Source organism: Canis lupus, chromosome 7, assembly GCF_003254725.2.
Source record: "Canis lupus dingo isolate Sandy chromosome 7, ASM325472v2, whole genome shotgun sequence".
NCBI lineage: Eukaryota > Metazoa > Chordata > Mammalia > Carnivora > Canidae > Canis > Canis lupus.
In genome coordinates, this window is record NC_064249.1 from 45,910,542 (window position 1) to 45,924,498 (window position 13,957).

At 44.4% G+C, this 13,957-nt stretch overlaps 1 protein-coding gene and 1 long non-coding RNA gene across 2 annotated transcripts in view; both read right to left on the reverse strand.

The window, feature by feature from the left end:
* Window positions 1-13,957, reverse strand: part of SETBP1 (SET binding protein 1) — a 358,635-nt gene that overhangs the window by 232,057 nt on the left and 112,621 nt on the right.
* On the reverse strand, window positions 1,423-13,077 carry LOC125755449 (uncharacterized). Its single transcript, XR_007412056.1, has 3 exons — window positions 11,613-13,077; window positions 9,631-9,739; window positions 1,423-1,679 (listed from the first exon to the last, which is right to left on the reverse strand). It is a non-coding gene; the product is annotated as an uncharacterized LOC125755449 (long non-coding RNA).

Sequence of the window (13,957 nt, forward strand, 5' to 3'; positions counted from 1 at the left end):
AAGAGAAGAAAAATCTTCCCTCTGCCCAGGCTTACATCCTCTGACATTCTAGGGGAGAAGCCATCATCATACAGTATCTTCTGATGGTAATGCCTCTTCAAAGACAGTCTGAAAGGATACAGCCACAGAATGCACTGTTCAACTTGAGTTTTGTTTGACTATAGAACATCAGTGGGAAAGGATTCTCAGAGAAGGAACTTAGTGCTGTCCTCCCCCTTTTAGAGCCCATCCTCTCTCTGTTTTCTGGGTATCTGATGCTCAAAATGAACACATCGTTGACATGGGCCCAAAGAGACCTCCTGGAGTCACCCAGTGTTAATGCCACAGAAGTGACAATCTGAGTACCACCCCTGGCCCGTGGGGTTTTCACACTAAAGAAAATAGTCTCAAAACAAGGGAAGGCGTAGGCCTGCCAAGTACAGTATCCTCACACTCTGAGGCTCTCCTCCAGTTACAAATGTTTAGAAACACCACCCCATGACTTGTCATTTTCCAGCTCATGTGTTAGATGCATCACAACTCACCTCTGGAAACTTGATTTTCAAGGTGCTGGCAGGAGGTGATTCAAAGTACAACTGGGGACAGGCATCAGTGTTGCCAAGGAAGATACAACTGTCCTGAGTCCAAGAAAAGGTGCTCAACCAACCACCAACAGATCCCTTTGGGCTCCATACAAGTGGATGGCATACCATGCCAAGCTGATGTGAAAAGCCAAACACAGTGATGGGGAGGATAAAAAGTAGTGCTCATTTAATACAACAATTCACCGCACAATGGCTTAAGAGACCATTTCTTCTTGCTTAACTGTTTTTTAAAGGAACCAAGAAGCACTAAAAATCAATCAGAATTCTAACCAAATCATAGATGTCCAAAAGGATCCTGTGTATCAATAAAAAATGATTGAATTTGGGGAAAAAATGAACTTACTCAAGCATTTTTAGGAATAAGACCAGTATCACTGTGATATAAGGCACAACCTCTGTAGAGGGGTGTGTGTGTGTGTGTGTGTGTGTGTGTGTGTGTGTCTGTCTGTCTGTATTTTTCTGTCTGTCTATGTGTTTGTGTGCTGAGAAGGAAGGGGTTTGGGAATAAAAGCAAAGAGTGATGTCTGTAGAAGTTCACATAGAGACTTCCTATCATAACCCCCATGACAACACTGTCCTCCATTCTGTGCCTCCTACAGTCCTGAACCCCACAGCCCTGGGTACATTGATGGGGCAGCTGCTCAGACTGCCCAGTCAAATACTCCCAGGCCTCCTGGAGCTCATTTCTATGGGGAACAAGATGAAGCTGTTATTCTCTACAGAGCTGGACAGCTATTCTGTTTAGAAAAGACATCACATCAGTCTTAAGGAGCATGAGAAGCCAATGCCTTCTCTACCTGTAAGGTCTTGGACCAGCCATCCCAAAAATGCCCATTCCTATTGAGACCCCCACCGACAGACTGTGACTGGAGGCCTCTTGCAGACACCAAGCCGTGCCACGTTTGTACCCCATTTGGGGGCATGAGCTGTGGTGGTGCTTTAATCCTTCTCATGATAGATAGAAGAAGACCAAAGCTAGTATTCAGTGTCAATGCAAAGATTTGATTGCAACTTCATATAAAATTACTTTGTGCCCCCATCTTCCCTCAGATCTGTTGGTATCTTCAGCAGTCATGGCAAGTTCTCTGCAAAGATCTAAACAGAATGAGCAGAAAGTAGAAATTGATGCTTCAGTCCGGGCTCTGAGATGGACAGGAGCTGAGGGGTGCTTCCCCTCTGCTGGAGGGTCTCACTTTTCTCATCTGTAAATGAGAAAGGTGGATCTTTGCTGGGGCTAAGAACCCATTCAGGGTTTTTTGTTTTTTGTTTATTTTTTGTTTTTTGTTTTTTGTTTTGAGGGGGGAGAAATTCATATGGCTTTCTCCAAGAACTGCACATATTCACATTTGAATACAAGTCTGCACAACATTCCAAGAGACTGATCACCTAAAGCCTCTCCTTGAATTAGGGGATACTGGTGTCCCTTCTGGCTTTAAGTAAATTATTCTTTAGATTTCTGAGCAAAAAGAATCTGTGCCTATAGGCTTCCATTCCAACTTTTCTTTTACTCAATCCCTCAACACAATGACCTAATGGGCAAAGATGTATCAAATATTCTAACATTCTGTAAAACTGCTTCCCAAATCCAAATGGACATGACATGCTAGGAAGCAAAAAATACTACAATCAAGGCTTCCAATCCCTAAATCAAACATTATTCACTTGGCTGTGAAAGCGATTGTCTGGAAATCACTTGGAAATTGACATGTCCTCAGTTTGGGGGGGTAGGGAGTCTCTTAACTGAAATGCTGTTTGAATTTGACTGTGAATGGACACCAGGAAACCATGAAGACAGGGACACATTTCTTTCAGCCCATTGTTATAAAGCGACTCCCTCCATCTTTATTAAGGGGTTCTAGTATACTTTACTTTTCCACCCTTTACAGCTACATAATTGTAGAAGTTGGAAGGCACCTTGGACATTATCTAGTTCACCATCTCCATGTCAGACGAAGGCTCAGAAAGGAGGACACTCACCAGCTAGAACTGGGGCTCAGACTCAATGCTATTGACTTGATTTTTTTTTCCCTCCCTTGTCCCTTGCTGCCTATTTCAGAGGCCTCAGACAGGAAAATAAAGCAGGTTGAATATGTGTTGGGAGGAGAGGAAAGGTGGAGATATTTTGTGAAATGAAGAAAAGAGTACCCAGGATAAGAGCTCTCCTGCTGTTTTCTTTTCCAACAAATGCAGTGATAAAATCCATTAAATCCATGGGGACCTGTACAAATGGGGGAGAAAATAACCCTTTCAGGGAGGCTCGAAGGGCAATTTCCCTTTTGCACAGCAGATGGGAGCCTGGAGGACTGTGTCAGTCCCAACACTGGCTGTTCTCACAGGGCGTAGGGACTCTTGCTTTCTGCATTAGATTCTTTCCTGAAAAGGGTTATTCTGGGTGTTTCTATTTTATAACCTGCTTATTATCCACTGACCCACAGGCTCCAGAGATTCTCATGTCCATTTTGGCCAGATCTTTCATGAATCATGCCTCCTAACACTTGGGTTTGAGTTTCCTCTGCTCCACCCACCCCTCAGATTCTCCCCCAACTTCTGGACACTGGGGTGGTAATGAGCTGTGGCCAATGACAGACAAAGCTCTGTTTAAAGGAACAATATTATCTGTATGTGAGACTTCATTAAGGACAAATTGCTTGACAGAGCCTCTTCCCTAGATCCGGCAAAATGCTGGAGGCCATGAGTAACCCCTTGACCCAGTTTTATGGGCCGGTTCCCTTTATATCCATTTCCCTCCTAAATCCAAGGAGTCCTTCAGGATGGCAGATTAATTTCGCTTTTAAAGTCTGAGATTAGGCATCACACATACACATTACTCTTCCCTGAAACACGTTAAGTCCGGACTGGAAACACAAAGGTAATGTGTATTTATGGAATTCATTTTTTGAACTTTGTGTTTTTCCCGGAGCTGCCTGTGTAGGAGAATGAAGAGAGAGCTCATGATTCTAGGGTCATCTAATTGCAGTTTTGAAAGTCAGATTACCCAGAGTCTTCCCAACATTTCTTGCATACTCCTTCAATCTGGCTCCCCAAACTCCTGCTACATCCTCCCAAATGTCCCCATCTGACCCTTCCAGTGACTCAAAAGGAAAGCATAATATTCTCACTGGGGCCAGCAGAAACCTTCATGCCAAAAAGTGCCTTTCAGGATTCTGCTGCCAACAATTAAAACACAGAAGCAAGCAGCACCGCAGTTATGTACCACTGCAGAACACCTCATCCTTATGTACCATCCTTATGTACCATCCAGAACACCTCACTTTGCCTAGGATTTGCATCCTAGTGGTGTTTAGGATGGGGAAATAAAAGACTTGTACAGACTGTCATTTGCTCACAAAAAGCTGGTTAATGGCATTTGTTTTGTTTTGTTTTGTTTTGAAAATGTTTCTTCTTTGGTCAGTTTCTGAAACTTCCGTCCTGGTCTTAACACAGTAAATGATCAGGGGTCGGCAAAATATCTTAAGATTAGCGTAGGTCCAAAGTAGTTAGAGAAATAACTTGGGAAGGGAAACACGGTTTTCCAAATGTACTGCCTGCTGCTTCTTCACACATCCCATCATGTGTTCCAGGAAAGTCGATCTCCTCTAGAGTCCTGGGAAGGGTTTTTCTGCTTTCCTGTTAATACACTTTATAGTCTTCTTGGAACCTGCCCTCAGTGTCTCTCCATACATCCCAACCAGCAGATCCTTAATAGCCTCACTTCAAGTTTCCCCTTTGAAGGCTTCCTGAGTGAACCTGTTTGAAACCTGACATTTTTGCCTCCAAAATCACTGTTCCACATAAAACTTAGTTGGCAAATTACAACTGGCCTGGGGAAAACCTAAAAATGAATGACACATGGTCGCCCTCTGCATTTCAGATGCTCACAGGCTAGTGGGGAGATGAACACAGAAACAAATAATTATAAGGAAGTGTGAAGGGGGGTGTTATCAGCCAGAGAGTCTTCACAGGAAACAGATGGTACACCCAAACCAGGACAGTTAAGAGGAATTAATTTACAATGATGTGGATGGATGTAGGAGGAGCACAAAGAGTGATTAACGGAGAAGCCTCTACTACCTCTACACTTAAGGTACAGAGAGGGAGGGGTTACTGAAACCACAAGAGCCTCCAGAGGGTTGGCGGGTTTTCAATGTCTTCTAGCTCCAATTTAGTATTCATTCTGTCACTGGAATGGACAGATCTGAGGATCCCATTGCCTCATTTTTAACCTTTGATGGCTTCTGTTTGCCCTGAGGGTGAAGTCCAAACTCCTGGGCTTGCTTCTCCAGGCTCTTCAGCATCAAGACTCCGCAGCCATGGGGCAGCTCACCACTTCCCTGCTCCACAGCCGACATCCTCCATCATGCCAGGCCCCAACTGGAGTGCCATCTTTAACTAGCCAATGCCTACTTGTCCCTCTTCCCCTTACATCTTGCCTAACCCTCCTGAGTGAAATTACTCATTTTCTCCAGACTCCTGTATCTCTGATGAGTGCCAAAACAGTGAATGTCGAAGAGGGTCTGAGTTTAGGCAGAGACAGAGGAACAGGACCAACTAGACATGTATTCTGTGTCTTGATCTTGGACTTCTTCCACATTACCATGTGGTCACATCCCAAAGGACTCATTTCTTCTTTTTGTAATCAGAAGGTCAAGATAATTCAGGAAAGATTCAGAAATAACATTTGTTGCTGCCAGAAGTGGTTACATCCATACACAAAAAATATGGAAAACAACTTAGTATTGTGAAGATAGCTCTGGGAGAAGAAATAATAATAACAATGACAGTTACTTAGAGTGCCCTGACCTTGTGCCCTCTGGTACTAGGAGCCCCTGAGGCTCCAGAGAATGTTAGGTTCCAGTAAGTATAGGATACCCTAAATCAGCAATATAAATCTTTTAGAAATGAGTGATCTCATTAGTTCCCCCAAATAGGAGATAATTGAAAAATTAAGCAAGAAAGTATAAAGGGCCTTCAGCAAATAAATTCACAATGATAAAATGTTGACTGGCCCAGGGGATTCTATGTTATTACCATTTGGGGGTTTTTTTGGCTCTCAAAATGAAAGTGAAACTGCCAAGTACTCTTGGCTTGAAGTGTCTCAAAGGAAAAAAAAAAGCCACCAAATATGAATGGAAATGTCTCTATGATGGTGCATGGATAATTTAAGATAGGATGGAAAAGGTTCCATGATTCTAAATTGAGTAAAACAAATTTAAAATGCTTCTTGGTAGAGTAGCTACTAAGATCTTAACAGAAAACAACAAAAAATAAACTCTTAAGATGGAAAAATGAAATCCGTGGACATAAACTTTGGATCTACGATGTAAGTATACAATCAAGAAAGAAACTATATGTAGAAACTATAAAATGTGGTTTTAATCCATGTGCCCTGAGCCTTGATCAGTCTCAGCCCACATTATACTGCCAAGACCATGCTCTGCAAAATTTTGTCACAGAAAATATGCAAGGTTCCTATCCTTGCCTTGCAGAGCACGCAGTGTAATTAGGCAGTAAAAACTAACACACTTGAAATGGTTTTGTGCCCAGCTCTGCATGGGCTGCCCAGAGCTTACTGGAAGTGATAGTAGAATTCCTAGATGAAAGCTGTCAGTTTGGGCTGGGTAAAGCTGCAGGTAGGAATTAAGAAATAAAAAGATGGGAAGACATGCCCAAGGTGGCAAGGAGGAGGGAAACTGAGTCTCTCCACTGCAAGGTCACTTCATTAGAGCATTGCCACCAGAGAGGAAAGCTTCTTGCCATGAAAACAGCAGAAAAACAAGATGTATTGGAAAGCTGTAGGCTTGTTTTCAGATGTTTAGAGTTTAAGTGTTACTAGTAGTCACATAGGTGGGAAAATCCAAGCAAACTGGGATACGTTTAGATAGCTATGCAGAGATGATTGTGGTACCAGTGAGAAAGACCCTTGAGACATACTTTGCTTCTCCAGGCTCTTCAGAGGACACACACAAAACTCAGAAGTAACTTTCCCCCAAACGGAGCAGAAGATAACAGTGTTGCACGGAAGACTCAGACATGATGCCAGGGACAAGCTTTGTGATCATTCCTTCTGCTATAGTATGCCAGCACCAGAAGACAGATTCACAGTTTAAAAAAAAAAAAAAAAAAAAAAAAGTGTTTGAAAGGTATCCATAAGGGAAAACAATTTTAAAAAATTAATGATGTTTTCTTGCTTTCCTCACAGGTACATCAGTATTCCTTCCACATTTTTATTTTTCTTCAGTTCCCTAATGTGGCATTTTTCTCGATTGACATTCTGCATGCATTTATATGTGTGGAAAGACATGATACATTAGAGTCATGGAAATATCCAGAAGTGTGTAACAGGGGCAAAGAAGAAAGGAAAGTTTGAGGCATGATTTCAAGACTGTCCATTACATTCTCTGGACAAGTGTGGAGGACCTGCCAGCCTTCTGCTTGGACAGCTAGTTCAGATATATGAATTGTAGTGTAGAGGGGTAAGGCTGCATGAGCTGGTTCTCCTCCCAGCCCTATCAGTGCTTTATCTGGTTGACCTTGGCAAGTAGAGTGGGTGTTCATTTAACTTATTTATTGAATGAACAAATCAGGCCAGTCCATTTCCTTTTGTACTCCCAAGATGGTCTACCCGACAATCTCAGAGCTGTGCGCAAGGCCTTGCTGAGACTGTGGGGAAATCCAGAAGGAGGACAGCTTATACCTCCAAGGAACAGGCAATCTTAGAAGAAAAAGTAAATGCCCAAATGTTCAACATGAAGACAGAACAGTTCAACAGGGCATGCAAATGAATAAAAGGTATAAGGATAACAAAACAGAATAAAAGTTGAAAGGAGATGTTTAGGCCAGAGGCACCTCTTGAAAAGGCTAAGATGACTCCGAAAGGAGGAGGGGATCTGAATAAGAAATGGAAGAACCAGTAGGAGAGGAGCAGGATGCTCACACACATGAGCACACACACACTCATATACATGGACCCACATCCATACCCACAAATATCTGGCAGCTGTTAGACACACAAAGCCCCGGGTACGTGGTTTGAGAGGCAAAGAGCAGGTTCTCCATCCAAGTTACTGATGCCAACTTTCAGTATGCTGAAAACACTTCTATTAATCTATTATTTCACTTCTTGAGGTCTTGAGGGATTTTGATGTTCAACATCATTCCATACAATAAGATTTCTGGAGAGAGGAAATGTCTTACATTGGTTGTCCTCAAACTTCGGGTCTTTGGGCAGAGTGTGGGGACTTTAAACAGCTGAGATCTTTATGGGGGGAGGGAGTGACAGCGCCCAGGGGTTAAAGCACACACAGCATGTCCAAGGGAGGCCAGGATTGAAGGGGAGTCTTGTGTCAAATGCTCACCAAGGGGATATCCGATCTTTAGTTATGTCTCACTACGTCTTCCCAGGAAAAGCAAGTCATGCAAATTGATAAGTTGCAAGGCCTGGAGAAGCTCAGGCTGGGCCACATGAGAACATTCCATAATAGTACTCCACTGAGGGGGGAGTGGCTGAGGCTAAGTCAGAGATCACCATTCCACGTTTAGCTCGGTGTCTTCACTTACAAAAAAGATTGAATTCCATGGTCTCCAAGGTCCCTTCTAAAACTCAAGTTCTGTGTTTCTGTGCTTGGGGCAAGCTGAGTCACACTCACGGGCTTTTGCTTTCCTCACCATGCAGGTTCTCTCACAGACCATGAGACTTACAAAAATATTTGGAGATTCATTAGTGAAAACATTAAGTTTTTTTAAGGTGCTCATCAAAAGGAGGGAAAATCCCAGAAACAAAAAACAGTCCTCACAAAATAAGTTAGCCACAGGACTGCTTTTAAGCAGCTGTCTTACCCCATTTTACATGTAATGGTCTGCCAGCATGTCTTTTCTCAGGCTCTCCCCTGACTCTGCAATTCAATGAACAAAAATTCACTTTATACATCTCTTCAGGAAAATATCTGCTGCTTGAAATGAAGTACACCAGATTTGAAGCAGCATATAATACCTCATGATGCAGGAACCTAGAACATTTTGGTAGCATCTGGTGGCCCAAGCCAACTTATTTATTCTCTGCTTTCTTACCCACAACATGCTGCTTCCTAGACTCACATGAACATGTGCACATTACATCCTTCACTTAAGGCATATGAGGCTTAGCCATTCGATTCTGTACCAGCTTGGCCCCATTTCTTGTTTCAAGTGTCCCTATTTCTTCAGAATGGTGCGTATTTGAGAAAGTGGTTTGCCAAGAGATATGAATGGCTGAAGACAATCTACTTATCCCAGATTTTATCTCTTCTCTTTTCCAGAGAAACTGATTAGCCAAAAAAGTAGTGCGTGTCAAAGGAAAAGGAGGAAAAAAATTGTTCCAATAACACGACACCATTTTTCCACATTCTTCTCTGTCATTTCCAATAAACCGTGAGAAGACATCACGACTTAAGGAAAAAATGAATAACTGTCTAAATCTGTGAAGGGTTTTCTCCCTGAAAACAGTAAATCATACCTAGGATGTAAGGAGGCTTCTTTTAATGGATTGCTCTATTTAGACATGGATAAAATGAAGGAGTTCTGGAGAAAAATACAGGAATGTAAAGAATGAGAACAAGGATAGAGCAGAAGAGGTGAAGAAGAACAGACCAGAAGGAAACATAAGGGGCATGTAAGAGTCAGGAAAAAGCTGCCCCACTCTTTGTGTTCCCTATGGGGGAAAGCAAGAGGGGCAGGAATTGGGAAGTCACCAGAGGGAAGAAGGAAAGATAGAGAGGTGGACAGAGGAGGGAAAGGAGGGCATGAGTCTGGAAGTGGCCCCCGTGGAGACGTGGTCTAAGAAGTCGGCAGCCTTGAGGAGTACATTCCACCCTGGCTGTCACATGCAAGCACCGGCTATATTTAGTTCCAGGGTAACTCAAGTCTCTAGTGCTCCATTAGGGCAGCTGCCACGCAGGCCTGAGGAGAGATTTTACTACTTACCCTGGAAGAGCCATGCCAAGGGCCTGGGCCTTCACAGCTACATAACTCCGCTATGTTTATTTACAAGAAGGCAGCATTTTGAACATACCCGATATGACTGTTAATGCAGTTTGATGGGCTGCTTGTAACAGGACAGCACTTTCAGAAGACCAGAGTCATTACTCCTGGTTCCTAATGATGCCACTGACCCTTGACCCCTGCAAACAAATTGTGTTCCTTTATCTTTATTTTTTTAAGATTATTTATTTATTTATTTATTCATTCATTCATTCATTCATGAGAGACACAGAGAGAGAGGGGCAAAGACACAGGCAGAGGGAGAAGCAGGCTCCATGCAGGAAGCCCGATGTGGGACTTGATCCCAGGACCTCGGGATCATGCCCTGAGCTAGAGGCAGACGCTCAACCGCAGAGCCACCCGGGTGCCCCTGTCCCTTTATCTTTTATGGTACATTCTCTCCTGAGAACTTCCCTCATCTTCCAGTCTTGTCTTTATTTCGACTCCTCACAGGGCTCTGTGCTTTGGTAAAATAAGCTGGTAACTACTTAAGCACACCCAGACCTAGCTGACCCATCGAAATACCTATAGACTTTCTCTGATGCTGGAGGAACATGACCAACTTCTACTGAAGAAAAAAAAAAAAAAAAGCTTGGCCACTGGACGGTTGGTAGGTTACCAACCTATATACCTTATGGCCAAGAAATGAAAATCCTGGCACCACACAGGAGAAGTGCTAAGTCTGGGAAGAGTTTGGGAAGTCAACAGTGCTTGACCTGAAAACTAAGTAATTATGAATCATTGTTCTGGGCAGGGCATCCTGGTAAGATTGTATGGGACAAAATCACACGTAGCTATTCCCTTTCCTCTCGAGGAGATTCAGTTTGATTTGCGCATAACGGCAATCACACAAGGGGGCGCAGGGAGTAGATGAATGGGTTCGAGATAAATGCCGAGGGAAGAAGAGGCAGTTGGAATTTGGGGAACCATGAAGGGTTTGCAGAGGAGGAGACCCCTTTCCTGAAGAATGAGTAGAATATTGATAAGCAGAGAAGACAGAGCATTCCAGTTGGGAGAAAAAACAAATCAGCAAAGATGTTCCTTATTCTCCAGTTGTGCACAGTCAGGACACCTCTGCAAAGCTAAATTCCCAAACCTGTGCCTTGACAAGCATCAGTAGATTCTCCATCATGAATGCCTGGAACAAAAGCCATGTGTGCAAAGATTTTTGCCAAGAAGCAGCATCCTTATCTACAAACCAGAAGCTAAATGTCCCTCTTCCGTGGAACACGACTAGGAAAGGTAAACAGAAACTAGCTGAGAGTAAGTCTGGGTCCTTGGAAGAATGATGTGCTTTGCTGCAGAAACAAATACAGGGCCGGTGACATTGATGGGGAAAATGATGGAAGTACCTGCCTTGGTCTGAACCTTCCCAGGGGGACGGTGCACGCCAATCATTCCTGCCTGGTCAAGCAGCGCAAGTGAGGAGGCAAATGCCAGGTGGGTTAAGGAACTCACTGTAACCAGAAGTCACCTACTAGCTGTCTAATTCCTTTAACCTGGACTGGACTGAAGGGCCAAGAGAACAGTATGAAATGGATCATCTCCATCTCTTTAGGGTATGAAATGGATCATTTCCAATGGCCAGATGGTCCCCATAAATACATTAATGACTTTTATATGCATGTCTGCCTGGAAAGGTAACAGTTTAACAACCATGCTGTGGGAAATGCTCCTTTTGGATTCTGTGTAAACTGAATAAAAGACCAAAAATCTATTAAAAAAAAAAAAGTATGTGTTAAATTATCCCCTTTCCACACCTCATTCTTTTTAGATGGTGAGCTCAATAAACAAGCCTAATATTTGGTATAAAAAAATAGAAGATATTCAGACCTTCAGGACCATTTGAACATGCAGGATCCCAGCATTGAGAAACTCAAGTACACACATGTATACACACATATGCACACACACGCCTGAATGGTAACAAAATCCAGTCTCCTACAGAGCATATGCAGTGACAGGGCTCACATCATACTTCAGCTGGATGAACCCCGAAATGCAGTCATCTACCTGCAAGAAGTCCTTTTCTTCTGCCTCCAAAGCAGCTTTTGAACACCTGCGTGTGATGCTTGTCATCTAATCTCCCACCCCTATTCCTCACCCAAACTACCACAATAGCCTCCTAAGTTATTTCTGGCGCCCTTCTGTCCCTTCTCCATTGAGGTTCTAGAAACAACCCTTTGCAATCAGTGGCAGGTGAATACCTTCACCCTGCTAATGGCAGGTGCAGGTGCCCCCTCCCTTTCTAGTCACACCCCTTCCCATTGGCTAACTGCATCTTACTTCATCCTGTCATTGTGACACATGTGATGTTACATCCTCTGTACTCTGACCTCCCAGCTCCTCAGCACTGCCTACACCACCCTCGCTCCCTCTCAGGGTCTTGACACAGAACCTCCCTTAGCCTTTTAGAACTTCATGGCACCTTTGTTTCACAGTCCTCATCGGGTTTGAAATTGTTTATTTACATTTTGATGGTCTGATTGATGCCTATCCCACCACTAGGGTTGCTATAAAGATCCACTCAGAGAACAGGTACGGAAATTCTTGCAGAATTGTAAGCAGGACCCCACTGCTTTCCCATTGCTACCATTCAAGAACTCCCTGGCCTCAAAACAAAATGTAAATGAAACAGCAGTGCATCACTTTCCCCAAACATCAAAAGGAAATGACTTCCTTAGCATGCTCTTTTTTTATGTTGGACCAAGACAGTAGCAGGCATGACACGGTGAATGATTAAACCTCAGGATCTCCTGGCATCAAACAGAAACCCACTTTCCTCAGGCTGGGGGAGCCACTGACAGAGGCCAGCCATAGCCTTAACCATTTCCCTGGCGCTGGAGCATGTCCCCTGGACCTGACACATCTGCGTCCTAAGGTTCTGGTGGCCAAAGCAGAGTAAATATTAACTGTGGTGGAGAATGATTAGTCAGTTGTGTGCAGCTGTCTGTGGTCTGCAAGGTACTGACCTACACAGGAGCTGCAAGGAAAGAAGACAGAGCCAGCCATCTTGCACATGCCTCTCGGGGTCTGCTCCACATCTCCCCAAACCTTGCTGTCTGCCGGGATGCTGTACATTCATGCTCCTTTGCCCTCAGGCTTCTGCCAAGGAGGGGTATCAGCAGGAGATGTAGGAAGGGAGGTGAAGGAGGTCAGGCATATTATTCTCCTGGCCTCCTCCCTGCTGGGTCACCAGGTGGGCTGTGCCCCTTGACCAAAGGCCCTGGCTCTTGCCAAGCATTCCCCCAGTACAGGCTGCTTCTCTAGCTTGCTCGCCTTCCCCAACAGCCCCCCATTCTGGAAACTAGTACCCTCCCATTTCAAGTCTGGGGTGATCCTGATTCCCCTGGGCTATGACTCCTAGATACCACAGCTGCTGTCCCTACACCCGGCTCACAGCGGGGGCAGAGATGCACCACTGCAAGGAGTGTCAGAGTACAACCAACAGGAGTCTGGGGAACTCAGGGATGTGTTTTTATGAGCACCTGCATTTCTGTCATCTGAGGTGGCTGAAGGATGACAGTCAGGATAGGCTTCTCTGGGAAGCAGGTATAAGCTGACATCACCTCTAGGCGAGTCTGAGAGGGACATGAGCAGGGGGGTCAGTGGACGGAGCAGGGGAATCCCAGGAAGAGGGAACCAGCTGTGCAAAGGCCTGCCACGCCCTGCCTTCCCTCACACCTACTAAGTTTCACACAAGAGGTCTTAGGCCTTTTATTCACACTGGATTATTTAAGCGTTTAAATAAGCATGGTGAACAAATTTTGCCATTTTAAAAGATAGAAGATGTTAATGATCATGTTTATAAAAATCCCGAGTGTCAGTTTTATCTCTTGAATACATCACTGCTTATTGGAAGCCCAGACCTTGTCCACAGTGCCCAGCAAAACGGCAGCTATGTATGTGAAGTCCAAAGAGCACCCTGCAGTGGGCTAAATGTTTGCATTACCCTCCCCCCACTGCCAACTCATACGCGTGAGTCCTAACCCCCAATGTGATGAGGAAAGGAGATGATAGGGCTTTGGGGAGGTGATTAGGTCATGTGGGTGGAGCCGTTGTGAATAAGATTAGTGCCCTGAGAAAAGGGACTTCAGAGAGCTCTCTTGCCATCCCACTGCATGAGGACACAGGAGAGGTCTGTGGTCTGCCCCCCAGAAGAGAGCCTTCCCAGGGTCTGGCCCGTCAGGCACTCTGACATCAGACCTCCAGACTCCAGAACTGAGAAATACTTTTCTGCTGTTTTAAGATGTCCAGGCGATGGTAATTTATTGTAGCAGCCCGAACTAAGACCCATATGCAACGGGTTGACTGACCAAGACCCAGAGGAGGGCAAAACCTGGCAGCGACTGAGCACG